Here is a 14,366-nt window from a genome sequence, read left to right as displayed (position 1 = left end):
CATCTCAAAGACCCATATGAAGGATCCTGAAATCTGGTTTTGGGCCCTTTTTTAATCCAGTCTTGTAGTGTAAGACAAGAATCAAATGCGATGAAAAAAAATCCACGGCTTTAATCCTCCCGCTGGCAAACTCCCACAATCCTATGCAAAAAAGAGGCCGGGCTCAACGGTCTCACACAGACAGAATCTGGTGGAAGATGCGTTTTCCTTGCTAAGTAGACTTCCACGATAGGCCAGTCCCTCGTCTCCTCCAAGCTAGTACTGCCATACGATGACGGGAGGCTTCACCTCCTTATGGATATCGCATCCTCCAGGTAGGTTCTAATGCAAAATATAAAATATCTCACTATCGGACTCTTTTAGAGGACAGGAAAGAAGAGATCAGGGGGTAAATGTATCAAGCTTTTCTGGCGGGTTTGAAAAGTGGAGATGTTGCCTATAGCAACCAATCAGATTCTAGCTTTCATTTTGTAGAATGCACAAAATAGATGATAGCTAGAATCTGATTGGTTTTTCAAACCCACCGGAAAACTCTCAGCTTAATACATTTACCTCAAAGGGACTGATTCATTAAGGAAAGCAAAGCAGATAAAAAGAGTAACTGCACCTTGGCAAAACCATGCTGCATTGGAGTGGGAGGCAAATTTAAAATGTGGGGACAGATTTATAGTTGGGGTAGGGCATGTGGTAGATCAATTTTAAATGTCAATGTAAAAACAAAGCCATCAACTCTTTGTGTGCTACATGAAAAACAGCCAGTATTTAACCCCTTGCATTGTAACATGGTTTTGTCCAGGAGAAAACTTACTTCTTTTTTCCCTCTTACTTTTCTCAGTGAATCAGGCCCAAAGTTAGAATTTCAGATGGATTGCAGAGTATCAGCAAGAAAGTGGAGTGTGTAGAGCTGTACAGAAGACGATGTGGTGGATCCTATACAGAGTTTGTCATTGGGATGTAATGACAGCCATGCATCCATTACTTATCACTCCCCGTGGTCTCTTACATTCACCATTGGCTCAAACACTTCCCAAGTCCCAGCTGGTATCACTAATGCTCTGCACATGAGCGATGCAGTCACCCCCCTTCCCCCCCTCTGATAACTTATGGACAGCTATTCATTCATACATTAAACATCCATTTCCTGCAAACCCATTTCAGAGTGAGGCACAAGGGAAAGTAGCGGAGAGAAAGTGCAGGCGTCTCTCCAAAGACACTTCACTCCATTAAACACCAGAAAACATCTTACATCAAAGTGAAGTTGCATCTCAAATCCTATTCTACGCTAGTTGGAGAGAAAGATTGGTAATAAGGATTAATGCTGGGTGGAACCACAGCAGTATAGAGCAATTGGCTCATAACTCAGCTATTTACCGCTCATCCATCTCTCCGCCTTCCTCTCAACAATCCATTTTCATCTGTTACATAAAAAATAAGCCATTACACTTTTCTACATGAGACCAGAAGGAATTACTGCGTAATGCAATTATGCAGCTGTAGCAACGGACCCAGAGCCCACGATGTGACAATGCAAAGCTTGCTCCCAGCTAAATAAATACTTGCCAATATTCAGATACAATTTCCAGGCACGGTCTTTCTGCCAGAGACATTCGGCCACTGGTGAATGAACCTGTCACTTACAGAACACTACACACAAATACGAAAGGACACATTCCTAAAACGGCACGATCACTCGTGAGTCTAACTCTTTTATTGTATTTAATCGATTATTTCAATAAACTGTCATTTCTGGATCATACCGAAAAGGAATGGATATTTTAAGCTTTTTTTTTAGCACATTGAACAAAAGAAGTGATACAGTGTAATCGGTTAATGCAGAAAAACAAAGACATCATAATAGACAACCAGAGACATAGCTCTACCTAGTTAGAGAGAGCTGACAAGTTTGCAAGTTAAAGTGTGGAAGGTTTAACATTGGATAGGCAGAATTAACAATGATGGTATAAATTATTGCCCAGCCAAGGGTTAAATGGTGTTTCATCAGATTATCGTCCCAATCACACGATAAACGACAGTTCAGCCTTGTCACAAACGCCCAGCTTGTCTCAGATACGGCAATCTGAACAGCTGGCAGTGACTGTCGTCACCTTAGTCACTTAGCAATGAATACACCTTTTCTGCCAGCACAAAGGATTTATTATGGTGTCCTTACTTTCACCAAAACCGCTTATTAATGTTTCACATTTAAATCATATACACATGTAGCATGAGCCTCCCTGGGCTTCGTAACTTCACGGAAAATAAACTAGATTAAATGTATTTAATCTGAAATATGCTTCCAAGGCTTAGTTACAAAAAGTGAATAACTAGCCATACAGTAAGTTGCACAAATAAGTTTTAGAAAATAAAATAGGAAATAAAACCAGTCACTACTTACTAGTTAAGACTTGGCGTGTGTGAGGGAACACATATGAGATAAATATGACATTTCAGTCTTGATAGACCCCCTTATGAAAATGCACTCTGTAATGTCTAAAGCAGAAGATTTTAAACCCTTCCTACAGGCTCTTCATCCCCTTCCCCCTTAGGAATTACATTTTCAATTAGGTCAGATTGATTCCCAAAATAACACTGAGCTTTCCGAAGTGAGTTATGGATGTCCTGGGATCTGGAATGTTCACAGAACCACAGGAGTTCTCACCTCTGCTAGTTCTGCTTGGCTGGTCAGGTCCATATTCTCTGCATACAAAAAACTCCTCAGAGATGCTTATCTATCCCTGGATCTGGCTAATTTCAAAAAATTATTGACACTTGCATAGGTTTAGACTCATGTCATTTAGCAAAGCACACGTTGAGATTACATGAATCAGCATGCTGATCGGGACTTTCAGACGTTGGTAAAATCGTTAACGATATCGCATAGAGAAAAGTTTTCTGTAGTGTGTACCCAGCCTTAGTTGTTATCTGTAGGTCACATGATTTCAGTAGATAATAAGCATCTAGCAGGATCATATAGGAAGAGCAGTGTTTATTGCTCATAAATATTCCTTACAAGGACTGTTAAACAAAGTGGTACTGCTGACACACCCAGATGGAACACAAGAATGTACACAGAATAAATCATCATGTGCTCTTCATATAGAGCCAAGACCAGTCTCCACCTCGGCCATAAATTTGACTAAGCACTTGAAATACTGCACCAATCCTAGTGGATGTTTGAGCAGACTGGAAAGGCCTTTATACTCATGCCCAGTTCATTTCAGTCATGAGGACCGTCCACTCTCTTACAAACAGGATAGCTTTCAACACAGTGATTATTACAATATAATATTTAACATTAATTCTAGTTCTAGCTCTAGCCACAGGTAATGCATTATCTAAAATTGGGATTCAAACACAAAGGGCTAGATTTACTAAGCTGCGGGTTTGAAAAAGTGGGGATGTTGCCTATAGCAACCAATCAGATTCTAGCTTTCATTTTGTAGAAAGCACTAAATAAATGAAAGCTAGAATCTGATTGGTTGCTATAGGCAACATCCCCACTTTTTCAAACCCGCAGCTTAGTAAACCTAGCCCAAAGAATTTTTGTTGAATTGGGGCAGGGTTAGGGTGGATGGGGCAGGGCTTATTGTGCCAATTCTGCACACATCAATGTTCGGAGGTATGTGTATCTTAACATACATGTAACCCTTCTGTATAGATGCGTCATGAGCAATTGGGTAATCATGATGATCATCATCAACTTTAAAACTGCATCTGCCTTGTGTAGGTGCAGAATTTATAGGGAACAAATGTCAAATATACATGTAACCAACACTAAGATGTGTAACTTGCTCCTTTACTGTCACCAGCAGTGCAACACGTTTTATGTGACACGCAAATGTACGATGCACAAATGCACTTGTGTTCAACTCCAACTACTCTAAAAGTTTTGCTTTTACCGTACTGTGAGTTAGTCACTCGGTACATTTTTATAGACTTCATATTTTGCACCTTGTATATTAAAGTAAATAACAGACATAATTGCTTTTGATGCCTAGTAAAACACCTTGTAAGCAAGATCGCTAAATATCAAGCATTTCTCTGGTGAATAAAATCATTTTACTTATTTTTCACAGACCACCAACTTCATGAGCCCATTATCTGAAGCACAGGAGTGAATATTGTGCTGGTACAGCACTAGATTTACCGCATAACCTGGCAAAGCAATGAGTACACAGTTGGCAGTATAAAAATAAAACAATAATATTGAGCGATTTCTTGGCGTCCATTAATCTGCCGGGCTCGCCAACAGATGGCTCCACACCTCTTAGTAAATGTCTCTGCACTGAATCATGAAAACATGACATGAAAATGATAGCATTTATCGTCTCCTTACCAACTTCACAACACTGCATTCATTTCATAATAGAACGGCTCAGTGCACGATCATTATGACTTTATACAACAATAGTGAGAATAGCAGCATCTGTCATCTAACAAGGCCAATAAATGTTACTGAACCACCTACCACAGATCAAGACTAACAAGCCACAGTAGTTTGTTTTCTCTGTGTGCTAAACAAGGAGCACGACACAACTCCAATCCCCGTCCTCTCTGTCCTTCAGAAGAACAATAACCATAACATGCCGGGAATAAACATGTTGGACAATGTAGTCTGCCAAATTATTATGGAATTCATTGTCTTCCAGTGCTTTTTTAAGCCCAAATGTGGCAAGATAGTGCTTGGCACCTTTCTAATGTGTACAATAGGCAAAGTGGGACATAGACACAGAGGTCCTGTGTTAGTCTGCTTGGGCTGGCCTTGATTATTATTATTATTATTATTATTATTATTATTATTATTATCGTTTATTTGTTAGGCGCCACAAGGTTTCCACAGCGCCGTACACAGTACAAACAGTAAACCATACAGGGTAAAACAGTACAGAACAATAAACACAAAGTACCAGTACTTCAGAAACTCCAGGCAGGCAAATACAGTAGAGACGGAGCGGAAGAACAGGTCTGGAGACAGGAGGGAAGATTGGCCCTGCTCATATGAGCTTACACCCTAAGAGGTTGTCACTATCCTCCACCACCAGTTATTATCATGCTTTGGTGTCTGGAGGTCGGGAAAAAGGGTGGATGTTCACAAAATGACAAAGGGAGGGTCAGTGGGTATAATGTGTGACAAGGGGGTTTAGGGGGTAGAATGTGTGACAAGGGGAGGGTGAGGGGGTAGAATGTGTGACAAGGGGAGGGTTAGGGGGGTTAGAATGTGGGACAAGGAGAGGTTCAGGGGGGTAGAATGTGTGACAAGGGTGGTCAGGGGAGTAGAATGTGTGACAAGGAGGGTTAGGGGGTAGAATGTGTGACAAGGGGGATTAGGGGATAGAATGTTGTGTGACAAGGGGAGGGTTAGGGGGGTAGAATGTATGACAAGGGGAGGGTTAGGGGGTAGAATGTGTGACAAGGGGAGGGTCAGGGGGGTAGAATGTGTGACAAGTGGTGGTTCAGGGGGGTAGAATGTGTGACAACAGGGGTCAGGGGGGTAGAATTTGTGACATGGAGGGTTAGGGGGTAGAATGTGTGACAAGGGTGGTTAGGGGGTAGAATGTGTGACAAGGGGAGGGTTAGGGGGTAGAATGTGTGACAAGGGGAGGGTTAGGGGTTTAAAATGTGTGACAAGGGGAGTGTCAGGGGGGTAGAATATGTGACAATGGGGGGTCATGGGGGTAGAATGTGTGACAAGGGGGGTTAGGGGGTAGAATGTGTGACACGGGAGGGTTAGGGGTGTAGAATGTGTGACAAGGGGAGGGTCAGGGCGGTAGAATATGTGACAATGGGGGGTCATGGGGTAGAATGTGACAAGGGAAGGGTTTGGGGGTAGAATGTGTACAAGTGAAAGGTTAGCAGGGTAGAATGTGTGCCAAGGGGAGGGTTAGGGGGTAGAATGTGTGACAAGGGGTGGGTAAGGGGATAGAATATGTGACAGGGAGAGGGTTAGGGGGTAGAATGTGTGACAATGGGGGGTCATGGGGTAGAATGTGTGACAACGGGGGTTAAGGGGTAGAATGCCTGACAAGGGAAGGGTTTGGGGGTAGAATGTGTACAAGTGAAAGGTTAGTGGGGTAGAAAGTGTGACAAGGGGAGGGTTAGGGGGTAGAATGTGTGACAGGGGTGGGTAAGGGGGTAGAATATGTGACGAGAGAGGGTTAGGGGGTAGAATGTGTGACAAGGGATGGGTAAAGGGGTAGAATATGTGACAGGGAGAGGGTTAGGGGGTAGAATGTGTGACAAGGGGAGGGTGAGGGGGTAGAATGTGTGACAAGGGGAGGGTTAGGGGGGTTAGAATGTGGGACAAGGAGAGGTTCAGGGGGGTAGAATGTGTGACAAGGGTGGTCAGGGGGGTAGAATGTGTGACAAGGAGGGTTAGGGGGTAGAATGTGTGACAAGGGGGATTAGGGGATAGAATGTTGTGTGACAAGAGGAGGGTTAGGGGGGTAGAATGTATGACAAGGGGAGGGTTAGGGGGTAGAATGTGTGACAAGGGGAGGGTCAGGGGGGTAGAATGTGTGACAAGTGGTGGTTCAGGGGGGTAGAATGTGTGACAACAGGGGTCAGGGGGGTAGAATTTGTGACATGGAGGGTTAGGGGGTAGAATGTGTGACAAGGGTGGTTAGGGGGTAGAATGTGTGACAAGGGGAGGGTGTCACGACTGTAGTGGGTGTATGACTGGTAGAAGGTACCTGCTGTTGTTGGCGCAACTCAGAGGAAGGCGCGGAGTCTAACGTGCCCCTGGTATTCACCAGGAACCCCCGCAAGGAAGTATGGACTCCGCTGCAGGGACACGCAGGTCGTGGTCCTTCCTAGAGTCCACAGCGAGATACAAGGGGGTGTCAGACAGGCCGGTTCAGCAACGTTCAAGTAGAGGAGGTACAAAAGGGAAATCCAGAAGAATGGTCAGGCAAGCCGAGTCGGTAATCTACAGGGAGCGCAGTACAAGGCAGAATCCAGATAGGGGTGGTCAAACGGTCCGGGTCAAAAGGGTCACAGGCAGCACGAGGAAGGTCAGGAACAATATAGCAACTGGTACACAGAAACGCTGGAGGCAGGAAGACCTGATACTCTGGCACTGGTAGGAGGGCCAGAGAAAGTTTAAATACTGGAGTGCTCCAATAGAATCAGCGCTGCAGCGCTGTCATCCTCAGCGCCGGGAATCACTATAGCGTCCCGTTGCCTAGCAACGGGTCGCGCTGTCTTGCAGAGGTCAGGCGGCCGAGACTCCGGAAATGACGCGTCTGGTTGCCTAGCAACCAGACGCGCGATCACACAGTCAGGCGGCCGTGCGGACGGCGCCTGACAGTATACCCTCCTCTTCCTCCTCCTGTTTGAAGGAACTTCTTGAGAATTCTAGGAGCGTGAAGGTCCTGCTTGTCCACCCATGATCTCTCCTCTGAGCCAAATCCTTTCCAATGGACCAGAAATTGCTGTTTGCCACGAAGAATGCGAGAAGCCAAGATCCGACTGACTTCGAATTCAGTTCCAGAAGAGGTTTGTATTGGTGGGGGACGACCGGGAGGTCGATAGAATTTATTGAGTACCAGTGGTCGTAGTAATGAGACATGAAAAGTATTATGACATCTCAGAGAAGGAGGAAGTTTCAATTTGAAGCATACAGGATTAATGACTTGCATGATGGTGTACGGGCCAATAAATCGAGGAGCCATCTTCATAGAAGGGACCTTTAGTCTTAGGTCCCGGGTGGATAGCCATACCTGGTCTCCCACCTTTAAGAGAGGAGTGGCCCTCCGATGACGATCTGCAAAGATCTTGTGATGCTGAGTAGCCTTGAGTAAAGCCGTCTTAGTCTTAGCCCAAATGAGAGAAAATTCCCGATAAAGAGTATCTACGGCTGGAACCGGTGAAGAGGACACTGGAAAAGGATCCGGAAACACAGGGTGACTTCCGTATACACTAAAGAACGGAGAGAATCCGGTAGACTCATGAATGTGTTGATTATGGGAGAACTCCGCCCAAGGAAGGAATTGAGACCATTTATTCTGGTTGTCGGAGGTAAAACAGCGGAGGAATGTCTCGAGATCCTGATTGATTCGCTCCGTCTGTCCGTTGGTTTGCGGATGGTATCCCGAAGAGAATTTCAATTCTATGTTTACTCTCTTACAAAAGGTTCTCCAAAACTGGGATGTAAATTGGACTCCGCGGTCCGAAATGATCTCCTTCGGGCACCCATGTAGTCTGAATATCTCCTTGATAAAGATATCTGCCAGACGACTGGCCGTGGGCAGTCCAGTTAGAGGAATAAAATGTGCCATCTTCGAAAATCGATCAATAACCACCCAGATAGTGGTAAACCCTGCACTGAGGGGTAGGTCTGTGATAAAATCCATGGCCACACTTTCCCAAGGAGCATCGGGGATAGGAAGTGGACGAAGAAGGCCTGCCGGGACTCTTCTACAAGTTTTGTGTTGAGCACAGGTAGTGCAGGAAGCAATAAATCTCTCAACATCGGCACGTACATTAGGCCACCAGAAGCGTCGGCAAAGCAGCGATGTTGTCTTCTTTATTCCAGCATGGCCGGCAATGCGGGATGAATGAGCCCACTGCAGGGTCTTGAATCGGAGATGGGGTTCCACAAATGACCGGCCTGGAGGAGGAGAGGACGTTTTGGTCCTAGTAAGGGCTACGATATTAGAAGGATCAATAATATGCTGCGGAACCAATGGTCTTAAACGATCGGAATCGTCAAATGAGCGAGATAATGCATCAGCACGTCCATTCTTGGCTCCCGGGCAGAATGTGAGCTTCATGTCAAATCGAGCAAAGAAGGATGCCCAGCGGGCTTGCCGAGGATTAAGGCAACGAGCCTCTTGAATGAACACTAGATTCCGATGGTCGGTAAACACAGTAACAGGAAATATAGCCCCCTCCAACAGATGTCGCCACTCCTCCAGAGCCGCCTTGATGGCCAGTAATTCCTTGTCCCCTATTCCATAATTACATTCGCTTGGAAGAAATCGTCTGGAGAAAAACCCACACGGGTTGTGTGAGCCAGCCGGAGACTCTTGAAAAAGCACCGCCCCAATGCCTACTGAGGATGCATCTACCTCTAGGAAGAAAGGTCGTTCTTGATCTGGCTGGGACAGAACTGGGGCTGAAGAGAATGCTTTCTTTAACGTTATGAAGGCAGACATGGCCTCCGAAGACCAGACCCTAGGGTTGGCAGTCTTCCTGGTTAACGCTGTAATGGGGGCTATAATGGTGGAGAATCCCTGAATAAATTGGCGATAATAGTTTGCAAAGCCGATGAACCTTTGAATAGCTTTAAGGCCTTGTGGCTGAGGCCAGTCCAGAATAGCTGACACCTTGGTGGGATCCATACAAAGACCTTGACCCGACACGATGAAACCAAGAAAAGATACCTGACTAATCTCAAACACACATTTCTCCAGCTTGCAATAGAGGTGATGTTCCCGAAGTCTACGTAAAACCTCCTTTACTTGTTCCCGATGAGTCTTCAGATCTTTAGAAAATATTAATATATCGTCTAGATATACTACCACAGAAGTGTATAACAGGTCATGAAAGATATCGTTAACGAAGGTTTGGAAGATGGCTGGGGCGTTGCAGAGGCCGAAGGGCATCACCAGGTACTCGAAATGTCCATCTCTGGTGTTAAAGGCCGTTTTCCATTCGTCTCCTTCTTTGATGCGAATCAAATTATAGGCCCCACGGAGATCTAGTTTGGAAAAGATTTGAGATCCACTGAGTTTGTCAAAGAGGTCGGAGATGAGAGGTAGTGGATATCGATTTTTGACAGTGATGCGGTTGAGAGGACGATAATCAATACAAGGCCGAAGAGACCCATCCTTCTTCTTAACAAAAAAAAACCCTGCACCCGCTGGGGAAGTAGATTTGCGGATAAATCCCCGTTTCAGGTTTTCTGAAATATATTGAGACATGGCTGACGTCTCTGGACGAGATAAAGGGTAGGTCCGCCCTTTGGGGATGGGTTGGTCAGGAGATAAAACAATAGCGCAATCCCAGGGACGATGGGGAGGCAAGATCTCCGCTTCCACTTTACTGAATACATCCTGGAATTCCATATAGGCCTCAGGAAGGTGGGTTAGCTCGGAATGAGCCATTACTTGACATTTAGGAGGCAAGACTCTAGACAGACATTCAAAGCGACATCCTTCACCCCACGACATAACTTGAGCGTGGTCCCAATCCATCTGAGGAGAATGTTTTCTCAGCCACGGTAGCCCCAAGATGAGGGGATTAATGGACCTCGGCAACACCAAAAGTTGGATAATTTCGCTGTGAAGTACTCCTACCCTCAACCGAACAGGAGAAGTCACGGAGGAGATGGAGCCGTGAGTGACACGACTTCCGTCGACTGCCGTCAGAGATAACGGTTGGGGCAACGGGTTCAGAGGTATTTGGAGCTGCGAAGCTAGATCCGCCGAAATGAAGTTCCCGGAGGAGCCGGAGTCCACAAAGGCCGTGGTGGAAAAGGTACCCTTGGGGGTGCTCAGGATGACAGCCATCTGAAATTCTGGGGAATTTTCTTTAGAATAGGGAGCAACTGTGGATTCTCCTAAAACGGCCTCCCCGCCACCATTTAGGAGGAAGAGTTTCCCGGTTTCTTGGGACAAACTCTTAGCAGGTGTCCCGGATCTCCACAATACAGACACAGGCGTTGTTTGAAGCGTCTCTCCCTCTCTTCAAGGGATAATTTAGAGCGTCCTACTTGCATTGGTTCGTCCACTGGCAGGATGGGATTTTGGAACTGGGGTGCTAGCCGTGGTATGAACCGTTTGCCAGGAGAGCGTTCCTGCGTGCGCTCTTGGTAACGCAAATCCACCTTTATGCACATGGAGATGAGAGAATCTAACTCAGCCGGGAGTTCTCTGGAAATTAACTCATCCTTAATCCGATCCACCAGACCTTGCCAAAAGGTTGCCACCAGTGCTTCGTTATTCCATTTTAACTCGGAAGCCAGGGTTCGGAATTGAACTGCGTATTGCCCTACGGACAGGTCACCTTGGCGGAGGTTCAACAAGCTGGTAGCTGCAGAAGCAACTCTTCCGGGATCATCGAAGACTTTCCTGAAAGCTTCAATGAAAGAGTTGGAGTTATGAAGAAGTGGACCCCCTTGTTCCCATAAAGGTGAGGCCCAGGCAAGGGCTTGACCACTGAGGAGGGAGATGAGAAAAGCTACTTTGGTGCGTTCTGAAGAAAAGGCCCCTGGGTTGCACTCAAATTGGATGGCACATTGGTTCAGAAAGCCCCTGCACTTCTTGGGATCACCGTCAAACTTTTCGGGTGTCGGGATGCGTACACCGGAGGCCGCTGCAGAGACCGTAACCACACTGGATGCTGTGGATGCCGCAGAGGTTATGGCTGGTGTAGCGGGTGCAGCATTCTGAAATGTATCGAAGCGGGTAGCAATCCCTTGGACACATTGTAGAAGATGCGCTTGGGCTGCTTCTTGTTGCTCCACTCGTTGGGCCAAATGCAGGAGTAGGTCACGAGCAGACGGTTCACCAGACCCCTCCGTTGTCATGGCCAGAGTATACTGTCACGACTGTAGTGGGTGTATGACTGGTAGAAGGTACCTGCTGTTGTTGGCGCAACTCAGAGGAAGGCGCGGAGTCTAACGTGCCCCTGGTATTCACCAGGAACCCCCGCAAGGAAGTATGGACTCCGCTGCAGGGACACGCAGGTCGCGGTCCTTCCTAGAGTCCACAGCGAGATACAAGGGGGTGTCAGACAGGCCGGTTCAGCAACGTTCAAGTAGAGGAGGTACAAAAGGGAAATCCAGAAGAATGGTCAGGCAAGCCGAGTCGGTAATCTACAGGGAGCGCAGTACAAGGCAGAATCCAGATAGGGGTGGTCAAACGGTCCGGGTCAAAAGGGTCACAGGCAGCACGAGGAAGGTCAGGAACAATATAGCAACTGGTACACAGAAACGCTGGAGGCAGGAAGACCTGATACTCTGGCACTGGTAGGAGGGCCAGAGAAAGTTTAAATACTGGAGTGCTCCAATAGAATCAGCGCTGCAGCGCTGTCATCCTCAGCGCCGGGAATCACTATAGCGTCACGTTGCCTAGCAACGGGTCGCGCTGTCTTGCAGAGGTCAGGCGGCCGAGACTCCGGAAATGACGCGTCTGGTTGCCTAGCAACCAGACGCGCGATCACACAGTCAGGCGGCCGTGCGGACGGCGCCTGACAGAGGGTTAGGGGGTAGAATGTGTGACAAGGGGAGGGTTAGGGGTTTAAAATGTGTGACAAGGGGAGTGTCAGGGGGGTAGAATATGTGACAATGGGGGGTCATGGGGGTAGAATGTGTGACAAGGGGGGTTAGGGGGTAGAATGTGTGACACGGGAGGGTTAGGGGTGTAGAATGTGTGACAAGGGGAGGGTCAGGGCGGTAGAATATGTGACAATGGGGGGTCATGGGGTAGAATGTGACAAGGGAAGGGTTTGGGGGTAGAATGTGTACAAGTGAAAGGTTAGCAGGGTAGAATGTGTGCCAAGGGGAGGGTTAGGGGGTAGAATGTGTGACAAGGGGTGGGTAAGGGGATAGAATATGTGACAGGGAGAGGGTTAGGGGGTAGAATGTGTGACAATGGGGGGTCATGGGGTAGAATGTGTGACAAGGGGGGTTAAGGGGTAGAATGCCTGACAAGGGAAGGGTTTGGGGGTAGAATGTGTACAAGTGAAAGGTTAGTGGGATAGAAAGTGTGACAAGGGGAGGGTTAGGGGGTAGAATGTGTGACAAGGGGTGGGTAAGGGGGTAGAATATGTGACGGGAGAGGGTTAGGGGGTAGAATGTGTGACAAGGGATGGGTAAAGGGGTAGAATATGTGACAGGGAGAGGGTTAGGGGGTAGAATGTGTGACAATGGGGGGTCATGGGGGTAGAATGTGTGACAAGGGGGGTTAGGGGGTAGAATGCCTGACAAGGGAAGGGTTTGGGGGTAGAATGTGTACAAGTGAAAGGTTAGTGGGGTAGAATGTGTGACAAGGGGTGGGTAAAGGAGTAGAATATGTGACAGGGAGAGGGTTAGGGGGTAGAATGTGTGACAAGGGATGGGTAAAGGGGTAGAATATGTGACAGGGAGAGGGTTAGGGGGTAGAATGTGTGACAAGGGATGGGTAAAGGGGTAGAATATGTGACAGGGAGAGGGTTAGGGGGTAGAATGTGTGACAAGGGGTGGGTAAAGGGGTAGAATATGTGACAGGGAGAGGGTTAGGGGGTAGAATGTGTGACAAGTGGAAGGTTAGAGGGGTAGAATGTGTGACAACCGAGCCAGATTATAGACCTGGGGAAAATGGGGTTGATTATGTAAAGTAGTAGCTTCTTATTGGTCAGTCACACACCACCACCCTATCCCCAGGCCATGTGTCCAGCACCTGCTTTTGTCAAGGAATAAGGGGAGGGAGATAAGCCACCGCTCCTGATCCCCCCCCCTTCCCTTCCCACCCACCCAACATGTATCTATGGAACTTTCACCAAGTTAGAAACTTCAATTATATGTGTATAATTCATATCTAGATAATACTTCACCTGACTTCTCATGGGCAGCACGGTGGCTCAGTAGTTAGCACTTCTGCCTCACAGCACTGGGGTCATGAGTTCGATTCCCAACCATGGCCTTATCTGTGTGGAGTTTGTATGTTCTCTCCGTGTTTGCAAGGGTTTCCTCTGGGTGCTCTGGTTTCCTCCCACACTCCAAAAACATACAAGAAGATTAATTGGCTGCTATCAAATTAACCCTTAGTCTCTCTCTGTATGTATGATAGGGAATTTAGACTGTAAGCTCCAATGGGGCAGGGACTCATGTAAGTTAGTTCTCTGTACAGCACTGCAGAATTAGTGGCGCTATATATAATAGCTATATAAAAGCTCGTTTGAGCAGGGCCCTCTTGCCTCCTGTCTCCATACCTGTTCTACTGCTTCGTCTTTACTGCATTAGCCTGCCTGGAGTCTCTGAAGTTCTTGTATTTTGTGTTTACTGTTCATAATGTTCGTAATGATGATGGATACCCCTGAGCATAGATCACGGTGTGTTTTTTTATCAAACATCCCCACACACACACACACACTCTGGGGGGTGTTCAATTGACCGCGTTACTTGAAAAAGTAACGCGGCTTGCGCACTATTACCGTTATTACAGTAATAGTGCACGTAAATATCGTTATTACAGTAGGTTTAACACCAGCTTTTCGCTCACAGCTCCCTGAGCTCGAGCAGAAACCCGGGTTAAACTTATCGTAACAACGGTAATATCATTGACGCGGTGGTAGTTTGGGGCTAATTGAATACCCCCCTTTGAACAAGCATTTCAAGTCAAGATGTTTTTTTTCACCCAACATAGATTTCAAAGATATAAATG

This window comes from Mixophyes fleayi, chromosome 6, assembly GCF_038048845.1.
Source record: "Mixophyes fleayi isolate aMixFle1 chromosome 6, aMixFle1.hap1, whole genome shotgun sequence".
Classification (NCBI taxonomy): Eukaryota; Metazoa; Chordata; class Amphibia; order Anura; family Limnodynastidae; genus Mixophyes; species Mixophyes fleayi.
This window is presented reverse-complemented; position numbering follows the sequence as displayed.